Source organism: Adiantum capillus-veneris, chromosome 18 (genome assembly GCF_014529385.1).
Source record: "Adiantum capillus-veneris isolate H3 chromosome 18, ASM1452938v2, whole genome shotgun sequence".
NCBI lineage: Eukaryota > Viridiplantae > Streptophyta > Polypodiopsida > Polypodiales > Pteridaceae > Adiantum > Adiantum capillus-veneris.
Window position 1 is genome coordinate 128,063,553 of NC_140948.1, and position 22,059 is coordinate 128,085,611.

Sequence of the window (22,059 nt, forward strand, 5' to 3'; positions counted from 1 at the left end):
CGGGTAGAAGAACTATTTGATAAGCTACAAGGATCAACCTACTTCAGTAGGATTGACCTAAAAAGTGGCTATCATCAAATAAGGATAGTTGATCAAGACATTGTAAAGACCGCATTTCGCACCACATTTGGTCTTTACGAATACATTGTCATGCCTTTTGGCTTGACCATGTTAAGTATGGAGCCTGATTTACCCTTGTAATCTTCTGTGGTAAAAGCGCACATTTGTAAGGCCCCCATTATGAGGAGAAGCCATCGTGCGTGAAGGAAAATCACTCACCGGAAACCAAAATTTTCACGGCCAAAAATTAGACTGTTTTTTCTCTCGCCGAAATATTCCTTTTCGTCGAAATATTATGGCCGGACAGCGGCCAGAAAGTGGTCGGAAAACAACCGTCGGTTGGCCGGTGGCCGGTAGTCAATGTGAGAGTGAAGCAAGGCGGGAGCTCCATTAAGGGTATAATCCCTTTGTAAACTACTTCTTGTTTTGAAGTACTAAATCCATTGAGTGGCTGCTTTCCCGTGGACGTAGCCCGCATTGGGTGAACCACGTATATTGTGTGTACTCTCTCTCTCTCTGTCTACTCTATAATCTTTTGTGTGTGAAATCTATCTCTCTCCATTAAGTAATCTACTCAAATATCTATTTAGCTACGTCTTATTTCCTAACAGACCAATGCACCAGCCAAATTCAACCACTTGATGGAGAAGCTGTTCAAGCCTCATCAAACCTTCACTGGAGTGTTCTTTGATGATATTATCATCTACTCTAATTCATTAGACAAACACAAGCAACATCTCCAGGTAATATTTCAAGTTTTAAGAGAGAATAAACTTTATGTTAATCGAAAGAAAAGTGAATTTTTCTTGCAAGAGATTCAGTATTTAGGCCACATTAACTCTCAAGATGGCATCCAAATGGATCCATCAAAGTTAGAGGTAATAAAAGGATGGCCTAAACCAAAGAATCTTCATGAACTAAGAAGCTTTATAGGTATGTGTGCATACTATAGACGCTTCATAGAAAAGTTCTCACAAATTGCGGGACCATTACATGACCTAACAAAGAAAAGCGTTAGGTACACATGGTCTGCTAAGGAGAACAATGCTTTTGAAAAGCTTATTTCTCAACCCGTGCTTACACTACCGGATCTCTCAAAACCATTTGAGGTCCAATGTGATGCTTATGGTGATTGCCTTGGAGCTGTTTTGCTCCAAGAAGGACATACCATAGGCTATGAAAGTCGAAGGCTCGACTCTGTTAAGCAAGCTTTAGGCATATATGAAAAGGAACTCCATGCAGTTCTACATGCTTTAGACTCATGGAAGCACTATTTATTGGGGACTCCTTTCATTCTGCGAACGGATCACCAAAGTCTTAAGTACTTCATGACGCAGACCAAGCTCTCCGATAAACAAATGAGGTGGGAAAATTTCCTTTCGCAATTTCATTTTCATATTGCTCTCACATTGCTGGCAAGCATAATCAAGTAGCTGATGCACTCTCAAGACGGCCGGAGTGAATGCGGTTTCCATAGCAACTCCACAATGATCTATCTCACTGATAGATGAGTATGCTATTGATCCCGATTTTAGAGATGTGATTTCATCCCTTGCATTAGGGAAGAAAGAAGAACCATTTACTTTACAAGATGGTTATCTTCTCTATGGCAATAGACTATGTGTTACTAACTCACTACATGAGAAAGTAATGTATGAATCTCATGCTCCACCTTATGCGGGGCATAGAGGGATTCAGTCTACCTTAAAAGGAATTGAAACATATTTCGATTGGCCTACCATAAAAATGAACATACAAGAGTAATGTTTCAAATGTGTGGTATGCCAAAACACAAAATTTGATAGAGGGAAGCAACTTGGATTGCTTCAACTTGCCAATCCTATTCACCATGGGAGAGCTATATCACATATTATTATCTTTGGATTGCTCTAAAGTCTATCCATGGGAATACGGGAATATGGACGATAGTAGACAGGTTCAGTAAACAAGCTCATTTTATACCTGTCAAAAAGACTATCAAAGCCCATCAAATGGCAACCCTCTTCATTTCACAAATTTTCAAGTACCATGGCTTGCCAATGTCCATAGTGTCGCATAGAGATCCTATAATGACCAATAATTTCTGGAAGGGTCTCTTTGAGAATTTAGGTACATGGCTAAACTTTTCTTCGTCCTATCACTTGCAAACGGATGGCCAAAGTGAAATAGCTAACCTAACAATTCTCGATCTACTAAAAGCCTATGTAACGGAAGTAGATCAAAGATCCCAATGGGAGAAGTACTTACCCTTAGTGGAGTATGCTTACAATAACATTGTACATACTTCCACGGGAAAAGCACCTTTCAAGGTAATTGAGGGAAGATAAAAAAGTCCCTTGCTACTTAAGGTACATGGGAAGATCTTCGATGCAGATGAGTATAGCCGGGACCTACAAGAATCTTTTCAAAAGATTAAGGATGCTATCTCTATCTCACAGCAAAGACAAAAGGCTGCTGCTGACAAGCACAGAAGAGCCCAAGCCTTTAAAGAAAATGATTGGGTCTTATTAAAGTTTCCCAAGGCTCGATTAAGGCACACGACGGGCAAGAATCCTACGGGACACCAAAAGTACTATGCTAAATTAGCAAAAAGGTACTATGGTCCCTTCCAGATTCTTAGGCCAATCAATGAGATGGCCTATCAACTCAAGTTGCCCAATCATTGGCTCATACACAATGCTTTCCATGTGAGCTTATTAAAGCCTTACAAAGGAGGGCCACCTCAAGAACCAACTAGTGAAGACCCACCGGAGATGGGGGACCAAGAGGAGGTGTTGCAGCCCGAGTCCATTCTCCGACATGAAGACAAGGTACTAAGAGGCGGTAAGATTATTCGATGATATCTTATTAAGTTTAAGAATTATCCTTTTGAAGATGCTAGATGGATGCAAGGCATACAATTAAAGGACAACCTAAACCTTCAATGCCTACAATGCTTCCCAAGAGTAAGCAAATGTACAAAATGTTAAAAAATGAACAAAGTTTTTGTCTTATAAGACTCTCTTTTTCTTTATTGTGCACAAAAATGAAGTAGTATGCATGCTTAGATCAAGTTTGCGGAGACGACGTCTCCCAAACACCAAGTAGAGCTTGTCACTCTACTATGGAATATTGATAGGACTAATGTGCAGACATGCTTGCGGCAGCCTCAGGCTCTCAAGCACCAAATGGACTAGTCATCCATTGTGGAATGATGTCGTAGGGTAACATAGGGATCCTCTACCCACTAAGAAAAGGACTCATGAATATGCTTTATCTTCTCTACACCATAGTCGAGGACAACTATGATTTCAAGAGAGAAGTACTGTCATAATAATCAATAACTAATTCTCCTAAATAATTTTCTCATGTTAAACTGATCATTTAATATGGGGAAGTGCAAGGGAGAAAAAGCTAGAATATTGGTTAAGCTAGCAAACCGGCCACAGTAGGGATCCAAAGGAGGGAGAATAGGGATCCAAAGGGGGGGGGGGCATCTGCAAAAGATCCATGTGCAACAATGGCCTAAAAAGACCCTAAGGTTCAGCCCATTAAGACTTCCAAAATGCTAAGGTTCCAAAATTCAAAGGTTGTGTCCAAAAGTCAACCATAGGGGAATTGGATGCTTTGTGTGTGTCCAAAAATGTCTTTACACATCCCTACTTAGGAGGGGGCGAGGCTTGCTTGTAGGGGATGAGAGAGAAAGCCACACACACACACACAAGCTCCCTATACACAAAGGGAATGAGGGACACATGTCAGCTCCCTAGCCCAGATGCCCACAAGGTGTACCCAATTTCTATTGGATGGCCTTGGAGGTGGACCAATGAGAATTAGGCTAGAATAAATCTAGTTTAATTAATTTAAAAACACTTAATAAAAGAACCAATGAGAATAAGTCCTCTAAGAATTAAGTCCTCTAGAGACTATTGGACAGTCTCCCAAGGGGTCCAATGAGCATTCAGCAGCCCAATGGCTTGCCTGATTCCTATTGGCCAGGAGGCAAAGGGGTCCAATGAGAGTTTAGTTGAATTATTAAATTACCTAAAGCTCTCACAAAAGGGTAAAGGGGGACACATGTCAGAAGGTTATCACTTATGCTGCTTAATTGTCATTGGCTAGCCCTACGGAGGTCCAATGAGAGAATAGCAAGAGCAAATAGCAAGAGGGGTCGCCCAAGAGAGAGAGGGGGCTGATTTTTGCAAGGCATTATCACACACACACTCACACAATCTAATGTGTGAAGTAAAGAAGACTCTCTCTCCTTCTCAAGCTTTAATGGAAAGCTTACCATCTACTCCAAGCTTGTGAGAAGGGAGGCCTACACCAACAACTCTTGGCTTTGTGATGCAAATCCAACCCAGAGCCAAGCTTCAATGCATGCTCATCTCCTCTACCATGCTAATTACTAAGCTAAGATATGCTAATATGAGTGATTATGTGAGGACATGTACATCTTTCTCATAAGAATACTCCTTCTTCCTCTCATTCTACTCTCATACCCTGCTAGCTCTCGCCATCCTTGAAGGTATGTGAGGTCTTGGGTCTGAGACCGGGCTAAGTGTTTTTCTTAATGCATGAAGCTTTCATCTTCATTGCACTAGCTAGTCTTGAAGGAACACAAAGAATTGTATTGTACAATGTCTCTCTTGATGGGAGAAACCGTAATACAAAAGCCTTTTGGAGGGGGACCGGCTCCATGCAAATCCGGTCCTCAAGTGTTGTCAATAGCTTAATTTCTCTCTCTTTTGAAAGTATTGTTCATGCTATCTAACTAGGTGTTATGCTTTTTGTTGCTCTCTCCACCCAAGCACTCTTGTAATTCTCATTAGGAATCTATTCTAATGAAATGCCCACTATCTTCATGCTAATTTCCGCTACACACAAGTTGTTAGGCCATTAAATGTTACATTGGTATCAGAGCACAAGGTTTCTCTTTTCTTGCTCAAGAAGGGAGGTCCTTAAGCTAGCTCTAAATGGTTGGTATTATTAATTGCCTGTGAGTAAGTAGAATAGGGATTTTTCAGCCTTGCAGTGCGCATGCCTTCGTGCAGTTAACGGGGCATCAGCGTCGAGAGCTATGGTCTTAATAGTGGAGTCCTACGGGGCTTGCCTACGGCTTAACCACTATTGAGCTATTAGAAGCTTGATAGGAGCGGTGCTGTTTTGGTGTTGAACGACCCTCTCTTCTATTCCTTGCAATTAATGGTATTCGAGCCACGGGTACAGTAGCTTGAGTGCTTTTTCTAAAGGGGTAAAGAGGAGTAGCCGTTTGTAAGCCAGACGTTGGCTACGCGACTACTGGTTTTCACAAGCTCCTTATGGACAATGGGCAGTAGCAGCAAGTCGACATGAAGATAAGTGCTCCTAAGTGTGCTTGGCCCAGCTCCTCTCCTCAGTTCGAGCTCCCCTGCATATGCCGAGAGAGCCCAATTCACTGAGCTTGAGGGTTCCGGGGGACTCAAAGCTCTTGACATTCGAGAGGGCTCTGGCAGAATGCCTCAACCTGGAGGTAAGGTGAAGCTCTATTTGTTTTACAGATTTACACCTTCGTTAACCTTTGCTTTTGTGGTTGTTAAGTGGTGTATCATTTTCATCTAAGTTGCGTCCATGTGATATTGTGTTATTTCTTTCCATCGAGTGCCATAACAAGTATCTAACACTATGTTAATTTATTTATTTAGTGCCAAGCTTCATCACGACCCAAGTTTGTGCCATGTCTAAGCAACCATGGTGTAGCTCTGCACGGAAACCTTTGTATTAATTAATGAAGATCTTTGTATTAATTCATTCTCAAGTGTGTGTGGTGGTGCATATGTTAAGACATACCACTATTAAGGACTATTTACATCAATGAGAATGTTGTAGTATCTATTCAATACTATGCATGATCTCCAAGTATGGCTACTATGAGTCTCTGTTTTTTCCTTTCATCCAAAGTTGGTTTTTGACATTTTGATTAATTTATGTAAAGAAATAAAGAAGGAGAGAGCTTGACTCTGACAAGTGCTCATGCGAGCATACACCAAGAGAGTACACAATAGAGATGGAGGCTGAAAATTTGCTACTGCTTCTTCACTACTCAGAGTGATAAGATGGGTCTACAAAACATAAGTAGGACTCAAAATGATAAGACTTGTCTACAAAACATAAGTAGGAAATACAACAAAAGTAAGGTGTTATTGATAATCCTTGTGTCTGCTACCTTGTGCTAGTGATTCAAATGCAGGCAATAAGTAAGAATTCATTGAGCTTGATATTGCAATACTCCTCCTCAAGCTCAACACCTCCAGGCAGCGCTCGAAAATATGTGGCTTCGATGCTCCAAGGGAGCGTAGGAAGATATTTGTAAGCTGTTCATTCACTATGCTTCGTCCTTGCATGAAACAATGGTTCCATGCCAGCAACATGTTGCTAAATTTTTTGCAGTAAATGACAACCGGCCTCTGACCTTGTATCGCAATTTGCCCAAGTAACATGTTGTCATGAAGGTGGGCAGCCGTGGGATCGACAATGTCTTGAAGGCTCAATTGAGCACAAGTGCTTTGAGGAGCAACCTTGGCTTGAGAGTAGGAATCAAGAGAGGGATAGCAAATTTTGTGGAGCGGCTTGGGAGTAGCAAAGAAGTTGAATTGCTTGGGAGATTTTGTGTGGCTTGGATGAATTCTGCGGCCCTTGGAGTGCGAGAAGGAGCACAAGTATCCAGATCTTGCAGCTTCAACATGGCCTCCCCTTGCTCGAGTGCCCTCGACCACGACCAAAACCAACAGATGGCTATGGATTGCAGATCGTCCACCATTTAGTTAGCAGCCCATGATTTGAGCCAATTCTCAAGGAATCTGGCAAATTGTTTGGCTTGAGATTGTGAAGCCAAAAGGAAATGGACGAGTTCGCCAGAGGACAGAGGCAAAGGCACGCTTGACAACGATGGTAGTACCGGAACTCAGTTAGTTGCCTCGGTACCCACGAGGTTCGACCACAACTGTTCTAATTGTGACTTGACGCTTTGTTTGGCTCGGGAGTTTGAAGCCAAAGGCAAAAGCAGGAACCCACAGATAGACAAAGACAAAGGCAAGCTCGACAAAGATTATGGTAATAAAGATTTGACATAGGAGATCGGCATGGCACACGTGGCGGCGGCCACAGTGGCCTCGATGTCAGATTTCTAGTGAAAGAGCAGTTTTCGCCACTAGCTTCAGCCAAAGAGAGGCTTGTGAGTGGGAGAGAGGGGCAAACAGTGCTCCATATAATTAATTTGGATCCTTATGTTGGAGTTCAAGTTATCGGTGTTGGAACCCGTAGGTCGGAGTTCAAGTCACATGCATCTGGCAGGAAACCAATCAGACGTAGCGGATGACTGCACCAATCTATTATTGTTGCTTGGATTATGGATAGGATGTGTTTCAAAGTTCATTATTTGGAAAGTATTTTCGGACGTGATGTGCTCAGAGATCACGAATGGGGATTTTTGGACGTAGTTTGGTCTACAATTCAATTTTTCTAAAAGGCAACCGATGCTCAAGATGGCATTCTTCTAAGTTACAAAGTTGAGAGTAGAAAATCCGAGGTGTATTCATTGGAGGGTACAACTACTAGGGTGTCCATGGTAGCTTCTTTATCGACTCGGTCTCACTATTTATGTCCACTATGAGCTGCAGATAGGGTGTTACAGTTTTGGCATCTCAAGTGAACTGCCCAATGTGATCCCATTATTTAGTTTGGCTTTTAGGTATTTATTTTACTTATTTGTCAAAGTGTGGGTAGGGAGATTGCTATATAAGCAACCCTCAACCCCCATTGTATTCACATCATTTATTCATTGCCAAAGTTGGTTGTTTCAGGATACTCTCTGTCTCTCTCGTGCTTTCTCCCCTTGGTCTCTACTCTTCCGCATCGTCGACTTCAGCAGAATGATGGTTCCTTTTATTTCCCTGGAGAGAGAGAGAGAGAGAGAGAGAGAGAGAGAGAGAGAGAGAGAGAGAGAGAGAGAGAGAGAGAGAGAGAGAGAGAGAGAGAGAGAGGAGAATGACTTATGGGGTCCCAACCAACCCTCTCAAGGTCCCCCCACAGTGTTGGCAATGTGGTATTTGCTTTTAATTGCGTAAATGGAATGTGCACATCGCGTGTGAACTCTACTAATTCGAATGGGGAATGTCGCCTTGGTAACTCTTCAAGATGAAGCGCCTCCGGGGATGATTTTGGTGCACCTTTGGATGTGTCTCGATGTGGCATTGCGGATCGCCACCAAGGGGTAGATTTGGGTTAATTTGGGCTCCGGATGTGAGAGGAATCAAGGGCTGAGAGCTGGCTGCAAAAACGCAACCAATCTATTGCATAAAGCATGTCTGAAAACATAGATGATGATGAGGCCGATGATGGACAACAATGGGAGCGCTCGATGCGGCGAGGGAATTGCCGAGGAGAGGCGCAATGGGTTGCCAAAGTACCGGATCGTAACGGGAAATTGCGAGAGCAGATCCAACCCGTTTCCGGTGAGGAAGGGGCTGAAGTTTGAAAACGCTAAGGCTGATTTGCTGGAATTTGCAAGTGCTGGCTGATTCGTTGCTGTGGAGCCAAAAACGTCAAGGTTGATCTGGTCCAAAACGCTAGGGCTGATCTGGGAGCCAAAAACGCCAAGATGCTCTATTGCTAGCGTTAGCTCAGTCTGATGCAAAACGCTCTCTCTCATGCTCCCTTTATAGGCAAAGGTTGCAATTTATAAACTCCTTAGGGTGTAGGTAGAGCAAAACCTTTGTCAAATTCTTAAAAATAAATCCATAAAATGATTTATTAATAAGTTTGAGCGGGATGAAGTTTCTGGGAGAAACTGTTATACATTTGCTCACCCAAGAACTTGATCGACACAGGGAATGGCTTGTTGGATTCCTCTAACCTATATCTATATGCATGTCATGCCAGATGCCCATATAGTGTAATAACATCCTTCAAAACGCGTGTACAAACCATCTACGCAAGAGGGTTCCGAAATTGGAAAACCTAATCTAATGGACTCATCTGGACTGCGAACAAGTTGACAAGATTATCGGTACTAATCCTTCTAGGATTGTAGACACTCTTATCTAGGGATAGCTGCAAACTTGGCTCTGGAAGTCGATAAAGCATGTCCACGTGGCACACACAGCCATGTGCACGTGACATCCCCTCCTGCTTAGGGTGAGGTACTAGTACCTAACTCCATGTAGGCGATAAGATGGTCTCGAATGAATGGCCTTCTTGATGATGTCCTCCACGGCTACTTTTGAGAGAGAGGCTCTCTCCTGGGTGATGTGGAAATGACCAAAAGATATGGATGGTGATGATATATCTACTTGCAACCAATGGACTGCCTCCTGGATCAACGATTCGCTTGTTGGTTACCGGGAGCCTTTGCTCCCCCAACTTGGATGGTGTGAACCAAACTGCAATCTGAATGCATGCTCGTAGAGCGAATGGCTGGATATACAAACGTCGATGCCTACGAAGGTTACCAGCCGGCCTATGTTGTCCCTATGCGGGAAGATTGGTGAGAGCAATGTCGAATGGGAGATGAAGATCGATATCTCCTTTGGAATGCCCGTGAACCACGGCAAGTCCTCTGTATGATGTCACATGAAACTGCCAAATAACTCCTCAAAGATAGAGGCTCCTCTTGGGGCTTTGATTAGATTGCCGTAGGATGGAAGCTCTAGATGAATCCTCATTTCTGCAACGGTGTGAATGTAGGCTCACGATGCCTGCGAACTGCGGTGGTTGCCTTGGATTGGAACCCTTTGGCTTCGGATTGATGGCCATCGATTGCTAAGAAGATGGAGATGGTGTGGACCCGATGTGCTGCCAAAGATGTGTACAGATCAATGACGATGCAATGTCTCTTTTGGAATGATGGAATTCTCCAAGTAGATGCGAAAGATGGTTGTATAAACAATACCAAGACTCCAAAGTTAATAGTCTGATTTGGATGGCGTCTTCTTTTGTCATCATAGGCCGCTAACAAATCTTGATACTCGGTTTGATGTTACGTGCGCGCTCGTTGCTACTATGCTCTCTCGCTGCGCCATCGCCATCGCCACCCAACCCCCCCCCCCCCCCCCCCCCCCCCCCCCCCCCTTGCTGCCCGCTACCCTCCCTCGTGCTGCCCTCAGCCACAACTGCCCCCCGCTCGCCTGTCCCCTTCCGCCTGCCCTCAGCTCCCGTTGCCCCCCATCGCGCTGCCCCTGTCCCAGCCCGTCCGCCCGCCCTCAGCCCCTGCTGCCGCCACACGTCCTCAGCCCCAGCTTTTTCGCCCGTGAGTTTGGGCCCTCCTCCTTGGTTACTCCCTGCAGATTCGGCACTTTCGGCATTTGTTTTAACTCCTTGGAGCAGTGTTGGCGCACCCTTTTGCAGCACCCTCCCGTCGTCCTCTTCTTACGCCACAGCAATAGACACAGATGGAGGCTCCAGCTTCGCCACAGAGGGACTCGCCAGAAGCTCCCTCGCCCGACCCCGCTGAGCCCACCATTCGACTTGCTCTCTCGCTTACAGAGCAAGCGAGCCTTGCCGCCGAGGTAGAGCGATTGCAGGCGACCTCGGTCATCTGCAAGATTCTCGGCACCCGACCTAGCAGAGGAGAGCTGCGAGACCTTCTCCAGGCCTGCCTTCTCACAGAGGTGGGAAAGATTTTGGATGTCCGGATTCTCGGATGGGGTTACTATGAGATCGAGTTTGAGTCCTCCGAGATGGCGTCCAAGGTCATAGCTATGAGTCCACTTGCCATCCGAGCCTCACGTGCCCACTTTCAACAGTGGCGACATGGTTTTGACTCAACTTCGGATGTTCTAGTAGAGGAGGCAGACATTCCCATCTCAGTCTGCTTTCCGGGTTTACGGAAGGAGTACCTACCACTTCTTTCTAGGATCGGTTCCACCATTGGGACTGTCCTGGAGACACCTCGCACGGTAGCATCAGTAGCTGCCAAGGCGGCTGGCATTCCCTCAGTTCGAGTTTTGGTCAAAGATACCCACTGAAACCGGCCTGTACTTTCAAAAAGGGCGGTAGACTTTAGACTTAAACCTTATTTGCTTTCACCCATTTAATTTGTCGCCCACTTTACCTGTACTTTCAAGACACAACAAAAGGGGAAAGGGATATAGGCTGTTAGAATGCACTTGTATGAGAAGACCGACACCACATTGGCCCCTAACTTAGGCGCCCCTTTCGGTATTTCTTTAGTGTTTAAAAGAGGGAATAAACGTTGTTGTTCCCTACAAGCTGCCCCGCACAAACTTGGCTGAATTTCAACTGTTCTGGCCCGATTTCGGCAGCATAACTGTACTAGGACCCTTCACAGTCAGTATTCCCACGCATTGAATGACTTTCCCGACGCATACGGGCACTTTGCAAAACCTGGCGAGAATCTGCAGCACACTGAATTCTCTGTTTTCAGCCGCGAAAATGTGCCAGATCACCTATACAGCTGTCCCCTCGCGTCCCCGAACCTCCTGGGGGTATTAGGGACCATTTAGGGCCAAAACCCTAAACCTGCAAAAATACACAGCAGGCTGTAATTTACTGTTTCGGGCTCCGTTTCGCGTGCCGGTCGCATTCGTAGCAAGTCCTCGAGCTCCCGCACCTGTAGGGCTACTTGCCCTTTGAATCGGACGAGATTTCTGGTGTGAAACCTCTCCGAATTCACTTGTACCTGCGGGGGATTAGCCGCTAGCTAATCCAATACCTGTGCAAGAGGCTCTTGCCTCGGCGATCGTGCATGAACCCACACAATTGTACATTGTTCAAATGAAAAGCCCACTAGAGGGGCATAACATACTGCCATAGGGGAGAGAGAGGGCAGTGCGTAGCGTGCAGGGCATCACTCCTGGCACCGCACTGTACATAGGAGGGAAAGCAAGCACTCCATAGCTCATAACCTGTGATAGAAGCTGAAAACTCAGCCTTTCTTCTCTAAATTCAGCGCCAACTCCTCCTTGCATTGGAAAGTGCACCAGAATGTGCCAATTGGCGCATTTACAAGCATTTTCCCATTTCGGAGTTGCCGCCCAAAAATCTCCCAACCGGTTGCCCAGTTGACTTCACGGCAGAGTAAGAAAATGTTCCCCTTGTCATTCTGGAGGTAATGACGCAAACACATTTTCAGGTATCAAAATAGCAGTTCCCTAAATTTTAGGAGATGCTGCCATTGTATCTTTCTAGGTCATCTGACCCCCTTTGTACACTGTAGCCACACCCAAAACTGAAATGTAGCCTCTGTAGCAAAGGATTCCACTTTGGCTAGTCAACGACCCCACTTTGGCTAACCATAGTCTTTGTCCAACCTTAGTGCTCTCTTGCCCTCAGGCCTGGACTCCCTCTGGATAGTTCCACACTAGCTATGCAATGCAGGGCAGTTAGATTTCCCGAGGGGTGTTTCCAAAAAGTGAAAGTAAATAGATAATAAGAAAGAAATCAACAAAAAGGATAGATAGTAGTCACACGCTGGTGACATACCCCCCTCTTGAAATCTCAAATGTCCTCGTTTGCATCTATGTCGTACATGCTCATAGTCAACACTGATGTATTCCACACCTGTCGACACATGTACGACACATACATGCTCATTGTCAACCCTCGTGTATTCAACACCTTGTCGACACATGTATTGCCTGCGTGTGATCCCTGTCCCAATGACATAGTGGTAGCTTCGCACTCTGCCATTGCTTTGAGTCACTAACTTTCCAATGACAAAATGGTAGACACACATTTTGCCACTGTCTTATAGTACACGTTGGGCCCAGTAACACTTTCGAGCATACCCAAACCAACAGTTTAAGAATGCAGTTACACATGTACCCTTTAATAGAAGCAATTACTGTATCCTTGATAAACTGACAAGAAATACTCACTTCTATAGCACTAACCATACTTTTGGACATTCCATAAGAGCTATTGCCAAACTGAAAATCTGTACAGCTCTAACATTCATGTAATAGGTATTTCATTTGAGCTCACTTTAAATACCATGTACATCATAATAGCCCTACTTTGTCAAAGAGGCTCATGAAGTGGATTGTGGAGCTACAGGAATTCCAATTCTCTTTTCTTGTTGAGGAGTGTACAAGGGCTACATTGGATGATTTGCTTACCCATAAGGAAATCCCTCTTCTTCTTAAGGAGGATGCAGTGAAGAAGCAACACATGGAAGCTCCTGACATAGACAATGCCTATCTATTGTTTTTTGATGGCTCTTACAGGAAAGCGCATGGTGAAGCTTCAGGAGGTGTGGTAATCTATGATCCTCAAGGTTCTTTGGTAACTAAAAGGAGGTTGAAGCTTACCGCACAAAGCAACAATGAAGCTGAGTATGCTACTTTGGAGAAAGGTCTCAACCTTTGCCTTGAGCTTGGCATCTATCGTGTGAGGGTAAGAGGTGATGCTCTTTTGTTGGTTAAGCAATTACTTGGGGTGTGGCAAAGTAAGAATCCAAGGCTGAAAAATATGTGTTTTCAAGTGAAGAATCTGCTTAAGCATTTTGAAGCTTGGAGTTTAAGGCATGTGGATAGGTCTCAAAATGAAGAAGCACATGGTGCAGCGCAAGCTTCAATTGGGCAATTGTATGTGATAAGGGATGATCATCCTCTTTATTTGGGAAGGAAAGCTTTAGAGAGGGAGGAAGATTTTCTACAAACAGGTATGCTTCCATCAGAGTTGGAGAAGCCAAAAAAGTACGCCTTCCTACGTCGTGCCAAAAGGTATGTGCCACTTGGTGATGCCTTGTATATGAAGGGGGATGATCTTGTGATGAGAAAAGTACCTTGGAAAGAGAAAATTTACAAAATTTTAGAGGAGAATCATGAGGGTTCTTGTGGTGGTCACTTTGCTTCAAAGATCACTTTGCACAAAGTCTTGCAGGAGGGTTATGTGTAGCCAAGTGTTCAACGTGATGTTCATCATTGGTGCAAGTCTTGTAAAGAGTGTCAAAGCATGGAAAATAGGGTTCTCAAATCAGAAATTAGAGGCACCACTGTGGCTTATGATGTGTTTGAGAAGTGGGGTATTGATGCAATAGGTTCTCTACCTATGACAGCTAGAGGCAAATGTTACATACTTACTGCTGTTGACTATCTATCCAGGTGGGCCGAAGCCAAAGCTGTTAAGCACATCACGAGTAAAGATGTTTCCTTATTTATATATGAAGATATTTGCTACAAATTTGGCATGCCATTGGAGTTACTTTCTGACAAGGGTCCAGGTTTCAGGGGAGAGTTGGTGGATTATCTATGTGAGAAGCTTCATGTGCATCGCAGGTTTACTACTCCATATTATCCCCAATGCAATGGCATGAATGAAAGGTTTAATGGAGAGCTCATAAAGATGCTTACAAAGATGACAAGAAAAAATGTGAAGACTTGGGATTTAGAGCTACCTTGTGCTCTATGGGCTTACAGGACTTCCATCAAATCAGGTACTGGTTTTTCTCCCTTCCATCTAGTTTTTGGCAAAGAGGCTTTACTTCCTATTGAGGTGGAGATACCAGCCTTGAAGATGATGCTAAAGCTTGAAGAAGAGTCCAATGATGCATTCAAGGAAAGACTTTTATATTTGCAATGTGTACAATTGGATAGGGTGTTAGCTTTTGAGCATTATGAGCCGGTCTTAAAGAAGAATCAAGCAAAGGCAAATGAGAAGGTAAAGGACAAGGACATCAAGAAGGGTGACATGGTGCTTCGTTACAATAGTAAGCTTGATAGCACTTTTCAAAAGAAATTTCAAATCAAGTGGCAAGGTCCTTTCTTGGTCTTAAACAGATTTCCAAATGGCACATATCAGCCATATGGTACCCCACATAAAGCACGTGTGAATGGCTACAGGTTGAAGAGGTATATTGCAAGGTTGATGAGTGTGATTGAGGATGAGCCTTCTTTTGAAGAATTTTCTGATCATGTGGTTAATGATGAAGATGAAGTGAAGACTCCCTCATGTGGTTTACAGGATCTCTTTTGTGTTGCTGATCATGAATGATCTAGCAGGCAAGGGTGTGGCAAACTATGTTGGGCGTATTTCTGACACCCCGTTTTTTGTAAATTTGTACAAACGGACATGACGCCTGATGTCAAAAGGGCGTGTGGGCTTTCTTTTTGTGGGTTTTTTAGCTTGCTTTAGCAAGCACATGTACATGCACTGCAAGTCGCTACTTTAGTGACAACTGTCGTGCCCGTGAGTGAGTTTTTTGAAGTGAGACTTGTATATAACTAAAACTCATGTATAAACTTAAAAAAGTTCAGCCAAACATCAGAAATTTTCAGGTTTTAGCTCATTGTGTCTCCTTGGTGCTCTTGGATGCAGTTTTTTGCCCCGACTAGCTTTCTCTACGTGTAGTCGTGCTAGGACAGATCTCTGTTCGCGTCAATTTTGCTCATGGAGGCATATGGAATCAATTTTGTTCATCTTCAGCTTTCTCGCCATTCATTTTTCAATATTTTTTCCAAGCTTTAAAGTGCCCCAATTGGAGTTGTGCTCTTCAGGTTACGACTAGTTCTCTGCAGGGTTATGGCTATGGTAGCCTAGTGGCAAATTGTGTGTAGACAGATTCGGAGGGCATGTATCTACGAATTGTGGAATTGATGTTGAAGTTATGGGCTTTTGATGTTTGATTGTGAAAGGAGAGGCTCTCGTCTTCATCTGCATTGGTCGGTGTGTGTTGTAAATCCGTGCTTTGATAGGGTTTTGCTCCTATGTGACATAATCTCTTGGGTGGGCGACGGCTAGTAAATTCCCAAGGGTCTACCCCTATTGGACTTGTGGTGTTTCAAAAGGATTTTTCAAAGCTTTTGGTGTCTTGTAGTTCTCTTTCAACGCTCTTGGGTGACATTGCTATAGAGGTGTTTCAGTTTGCTTGTTTCCCAACAACGTGATTGTGCAACGAATGAAAATTGTGATTTTTATGACCCTATTTTCACCCCACCTCACAATCTCATCAAGCACAACTTTGTCTTCCACTGGAAAGCCCAACAATTCAAGGATTGTTTGCTCAAGTTTCCTAGCAATTTCTTTGTACCAGATATTGACATTGCAGAGAATTATTCTTTTAGAATTAATAATGAGATTCAATGCATTACTGGTCTATTCTAATCACAATATTTGTGCACATCACTTATGTAAGAAATGCAGCTGATGATGTTCAAAAGATGCTACACTTTTACATATCAGATGACAGGCATCATGATACACTATTTGTACAACATTGTTTAATTCTTCATGACAAGTGGTTGAAACAACTTGGAGATTGTTTGTAGCACCATTGGGTGTGTTCACATGGTGTTACTTCACAATTCAAAGCCCGTAGACTGTACATTTTTTGGTGAGGTACTATCAGCTGACAAGCTTACACATGATTCATAACTTCTCAGCATCCGTCCATGGAAAAGGAGAGCATGATGGGGCAAGGTAATTCAGTAAGAGAACCTTGACACATGAGAAATTGAAACCAGATGGATAGTCTATGAAGTGTGCGGCTGATGTGGTCATCTTTTTTGAATGCAACTTTTCAGCCTCACAAGTGTAGTACACAGAGTCTTTTGGCTTATTGGTGCGGATGATGTGCAATGCACTCTCCAATGGACTGTGAGTGTGTTGTGGGCTCTCCCTCGTTTCATTGTGTTGATGGGTATTCAAAGGACAATGCATGCATCGTACTCTTTCGAACACTTTCATGCTTTTGTGATCCATGTATGAGTGGGCTACGGAGAAGATAAAAAATAGATTACACATAGAAGAATGGAAATATATTTCCATCAAACCACTACCAAAGTCTGTAATACACAAAGGGATGACAAAGAGGATGAGGAGGAGGATGATGGATATTCAAATTCTATGTTGATGAGCCAAGTTTCTAACCTGCCACTGTATGAAGGACGCCCCGAAATCTTATGTGGAATGTTTTACATTGGCGATAACTTTGCAGTCAAGGAAGTCGGGCTAAAGAGTACTTCTACCTTATCAAATGCACAAAAGTGTTGTACCAAATGATGCGAGCACAAAAGGATAAGTGAAATAACAAGATTGCTAGAGGAGGGAAGGTTGTTGAAGGCTTATACTATGGCCAAGTCAAAGGAAAAGCCTATTGGATCAAACATCTCCAGTCATGATCTACTCACATCTTATAAGGGCCATATGCTTCTTGATGGAGCTTATTGCGAGTCCTTAATCAATTCAAGTTCTCTCTGAGGTATATGAGAACATATACAATAGCATGCCATATGGTGATGACCTAAAACTACCAATACCACCAAAACACCATTGATAGAAAACAGCCATAAACCACCAAAAGGGAAACCAAGATATGTACCAAAAGATACCAGTTAGTATCAAAAGCATTATAAATACACCCAAGAAAAAAATAAACTACCAAAACAACCTTGTTAGGTCCACGCCATAAATTACCAAAGCATGACCAAAAACTACCAAAAGCTTTCTTTCAACAAGGGTTAGAGGTACTAGAAACACAACCAATACCACCATTGCCTTCAAAACTTCCAAAATTACCAAGAATGCCAAAATTATTAAAACAAAAAAACTATCAGACTACTAAACGTCTAAAAGAACATGATAGAAGATACCAAAACAAGAAAGTAGAGCCAAAAAGACCCAAAAAATATCAATATGAACAACAAATACCAAAATGGCATAGAAGAAATTCAAAAAATCTACCTGAAGTTATGAATCAACTTAAAATATGGAGCTATCATACATAGGCAAGAGGACCAAAATCTAGCAAAACTATCAAAGCAAGGTTTACAGATACTAAAAAAATACCAAGAGATTTCACAAATACGACAAACTACTAAAATTTTCAGTATTGCCAGACCTGCCAAAATCTACCAATAATAAGTAAATTAAGTACCATAAACCACCAAATGCATTATAACTACCGATGTAGCAACAAGTAGAAGTTATTAACACTACCAAAAGCTGCCAGAAATACCAAAACCACTTTCTCAAGGCATGGATGTCAAGAATTACTTGTTGTAGATCAACCTCCTTCTCAAGCTTCTTCATGTCCTCAGTATTCTCAAACTCATGAAGCATGTGCCAATTGGCTCCCAAATGAGCCTCCACATTGTTGATTTCCTCATCATTGGAAGGGTTTTTCTACTTTACTTTTGTAAGGTACACTTCATAGTGCTCTATGTCATCTTTTATCCACTTTGCAACATCATTGGAACACTTTGCTCTCAACAAAGTATCCTTGTTCTATTGCAGAGCTGCTGTCAACTCTTTCACACTTTTGGATGTAGTTGTACATGTATGAGTTACTCTCTCAACAATACTTTCTAGGTCTATAACATAGTCAGGTGTCCACATGTGATGATGTGGGGGGGGGGGGGGGGGGGGGTCTACATCTATACATAGATTACTACCACTTTGGATAATGTGGGGCTTCCTAATAGATGACGGGTGCCCCCCATGGGAGGAATCATTTTCCCTTTTCCACATTGAGAACTTTTGCTCCAACCCTCCCAGGGGGGTGGCACACATATTGAATACGCTCTCTCCAAACCTTGCCCATGTGACCTTATGGTGCGTAGGGTCCTTTGTTGCTGCATGGCATTTATCAAAAACAAAGAAGCATGAAAAGTTTGAAGTGATGTCCCCACAAGATGGAGGGGATTGGTATACCTTGAGGAATAGGAACCTACAATTGTCAACCAAACTTGGTTGCACATGATTCAAGTACATCTTTGCATTCTTGTGGTAGTGTTGCTTGAAAATAGTCATCCATTGGTCATCAGGGAGGTCTTCTTCCGTAAGATCCTTTGGAAGCGCACCCTCCATGCTTAGACCATACTCCTCATGAAGCTCTTCGGTTGTATAGCAAAGCTTTGTCAGAAGAGGGTATTCCTCCATTTTGTTTTTTTTGCAATGTGGAAACAAGAAGCTCATTAGACATGCCCTCATTCTACCAAACCAAACATGCTTCCTATATGCCTTTCTTTTAGACACATTTCAGTAATGTAAAACTCAATACAAAGATTTTGAAATTTTGTTTATTACATGGATCACCCTACCAATGCAGAAATTGGTACTATACATTACCAAATTTGATACTGTAAAGTACCAAAGTCGGTACTATAAAGTGCCTCATTTTATATGTTAACCTTCATTGCCCTACAGAGCTTTAAACTTTTGTTTGGCTCATAGCACATATACTTTTATGCATGCAATGCAAAAACAAAAGGCAAAGCTCTCAAGATACCAGACATGCACTTGCATGCAATTTAAGAATAATAAAGATAAGGCTCAAAACCTTAAAACCTTCAAATGACAATAGCTCCTTTCATGAAACAAAATAATCTGCCAGTGACACAACACAATAGTGTACACATGCAAAGGAGGAACACCAACCTCTAGATTTTCTAGATGATTGAGTCTCATCCTTGCCAAAAATCACTCCAGTTAGATAATTTATCTATAGAGAAGTTCCCCTTGCTAGGTCTCTTATTTGGGGTGTTGATGCTTTGAGGATATTTTGTACATGTGAGGGGGAACCTTACATCCAGGGTCCTAGGCTTCTTCCCCTTGTCGGGTGATGTCTAGCCTTCCTTGCAAGTTTCCTCATTGTGGTGATGGTGCACAATCAGAGACCTTGCTAGCTAGTGGTGCAAAAAGACTTTTCTTCTTGCAAAAGAGGTGCAAAGCCTTTGCTCAAAAAGGCTTGACACAAGTGCTATATGTGAGAGAGGTGTGAAGCCACTCACGCGGGGCAAACAATGACATCCTCAATCACACAAATTCAAATGTACAACTCCCATCCATGATTTTCCCACCCATGTTTTCTTTCAAAGGAGTTGTGTTTCAATTTTTAGTACATTCCCTTCTAAAGCAATTAGATTTAGAGGACAAAAAGGTTCCCTCCAAAACAACCTCGACATAAGTAGAAATACCAACTAGGTAGAAACAAAAAAGGTCCTTTTCTTATACCACCAATTCATGCTTTTAGCCCATGACAAGTAGAGGCAAACAAAGGCTCAATAGATAGATAGAGATAGAGACGAGAGGATGACATGGGAGTTGCCCATCCAAATGGGAGAAATCCATTGGTGACGAGGGTAGCTTTGCAAGAACATGGTCCTTGAGCTTGAACAAAATTCTCTCTCTTCTCTCTCTCTCTCTCTCTCTCTCTCTCTCTCTCTCTCTCTCTCTCTCTCTCTCTCTCTGGGTTCTCAAAGTGTTTGACATGAAATGACATGTAGTGTGTACTCGTGATGTCCATACTCATGTTCCTCTTCACCTCTCTACAACTATTTCAGCATTTCATGTCAAGTGTGGGATCTCAATAAGTAGAAGAGAGAGTAATCATTTTCAAAATTTGCAAGTCTAGAGGGGTGGGTTTCAAAAAAAGAGAATGAGTTGCAGTTCCCTTTTCGGTACTATAAAAAGGCCAACATAATGTCTTCGCAGGTATGGTATGTATACAATAAATATTTGAAGGATTTATGTCAAATACATGAAGTACATTTATTTCCCATGATTGCAAGCCATTTATTTATTAAAAAGGTCCTTTTTCATAGTAGTTCATGAATTTGCAAGTAATTATACTATAGTACAATGGCAAAATGAGATAATTTCCAAGTGTCAGCAAGTGCACTCTTCTTCGCTTCAATGAAGGCATTTCATGAGGCTTTTAATACTCTCTCTCTCTCTCTCTCTCTCTCTCTCTCTCTCTCTCTCTCTCTCTCTCTCTCTCTCTCTCTCTCTCTCTCTCTCTCTCTCTCTCTCTCTCTCTCTCTCTCTCTCGTGCGTGACATACTTTGCACTTCCTATAGAACCTCTCACTTATGCATGCAAAGACTTTTTCCAAATAATGCCCACATATCATTATGTGTGACCAATGGGTGTTTTGTCATAATAATCAATATCTAATTCTCCTAAATGATTTTCTCATATTAAACTGATCATTTAATGTGGGGAAGTGCCATGGGAGAAAAAGCTAGAATATTGGTTAAGCTAGCAGACCGGCCACAGTAGGGATCAAAAGGAGGGAAAATAGGGATCCAAAGGGGGGGCCATCTGCAAAAGATCCATGTGCAACAATGGGCTAAAAAGACCCTAAGGTTCAGCCCATTAAGACTTCCAAAATGCTAAGGTTCCAAAATTCAAAGGTTGTGTCCAAAGGTCAACCCTAATGGAAATTGGATGCTTTGTGTGTGTAAAAAAAGTCTTTTCATATCCCTACATGGGAGAAGGCGAGCCCTTCTTCTAGGGGCTGAGAGAGAAAGTCACACACACACACACAGGATCCCTTTACACAAAGGGAATTAGGGACACATGTCAGCTCCCTAGCCCAGATGCCCACAAGGTGTGCCCAATTCCTATTGGATGGCCTTGGAGGTGGACCAATGAGAATTAGGCTAGAGTAAATCTAGTTTAATTAATTTAAAAACACTTAATAAAAGAACCAATGAGAATTAAGTCTCCTAGAAGACTATTGGACAGTCTCCCAAGGGGTCCAATGAGCATTCAGGAGCCCAATGGCTTGCCTGATTCCTATTGGCCAGGAGGCAAAGGGGTCCAATGAGAGTTTAGTTTAATTCTTAAATTACCTAAAGCTTTTACAAAAGGGGAAAGGGGGACACATGTTAGAAGGCTATCATTTATGCTGCTTAACTGTGATAGGCCTGACTTGGGGAGGTCCAATGAGGGCTGAGCAAGAGCAAATAGCAAGAGGGCTCGCCCAAGAGAGAGAGGGGGCTGATTTTTGCAAGGCATTATCACACACACACTCAGAAAATATCATGTGTGAAGAAAGAAAAGACTATCTCTTCCCAAGCTTTAATGGAGAGCTCATCACCTACTCCAAGCTTGTGAGATAGAAGCCTACATCGACACACTCTTGGCTTGTGGATGCAAATCCAACCAAGAGCCAAGCTACAATGCATGATCATCTCCTCTACCAAGCTAATTACTAAGCTAAAGCTATGCTAATATGAGTGATTATGTGAGGAGATGTACATCTTTCTCGTAAGACACTCCTTCTTCCTCTCAATCTAC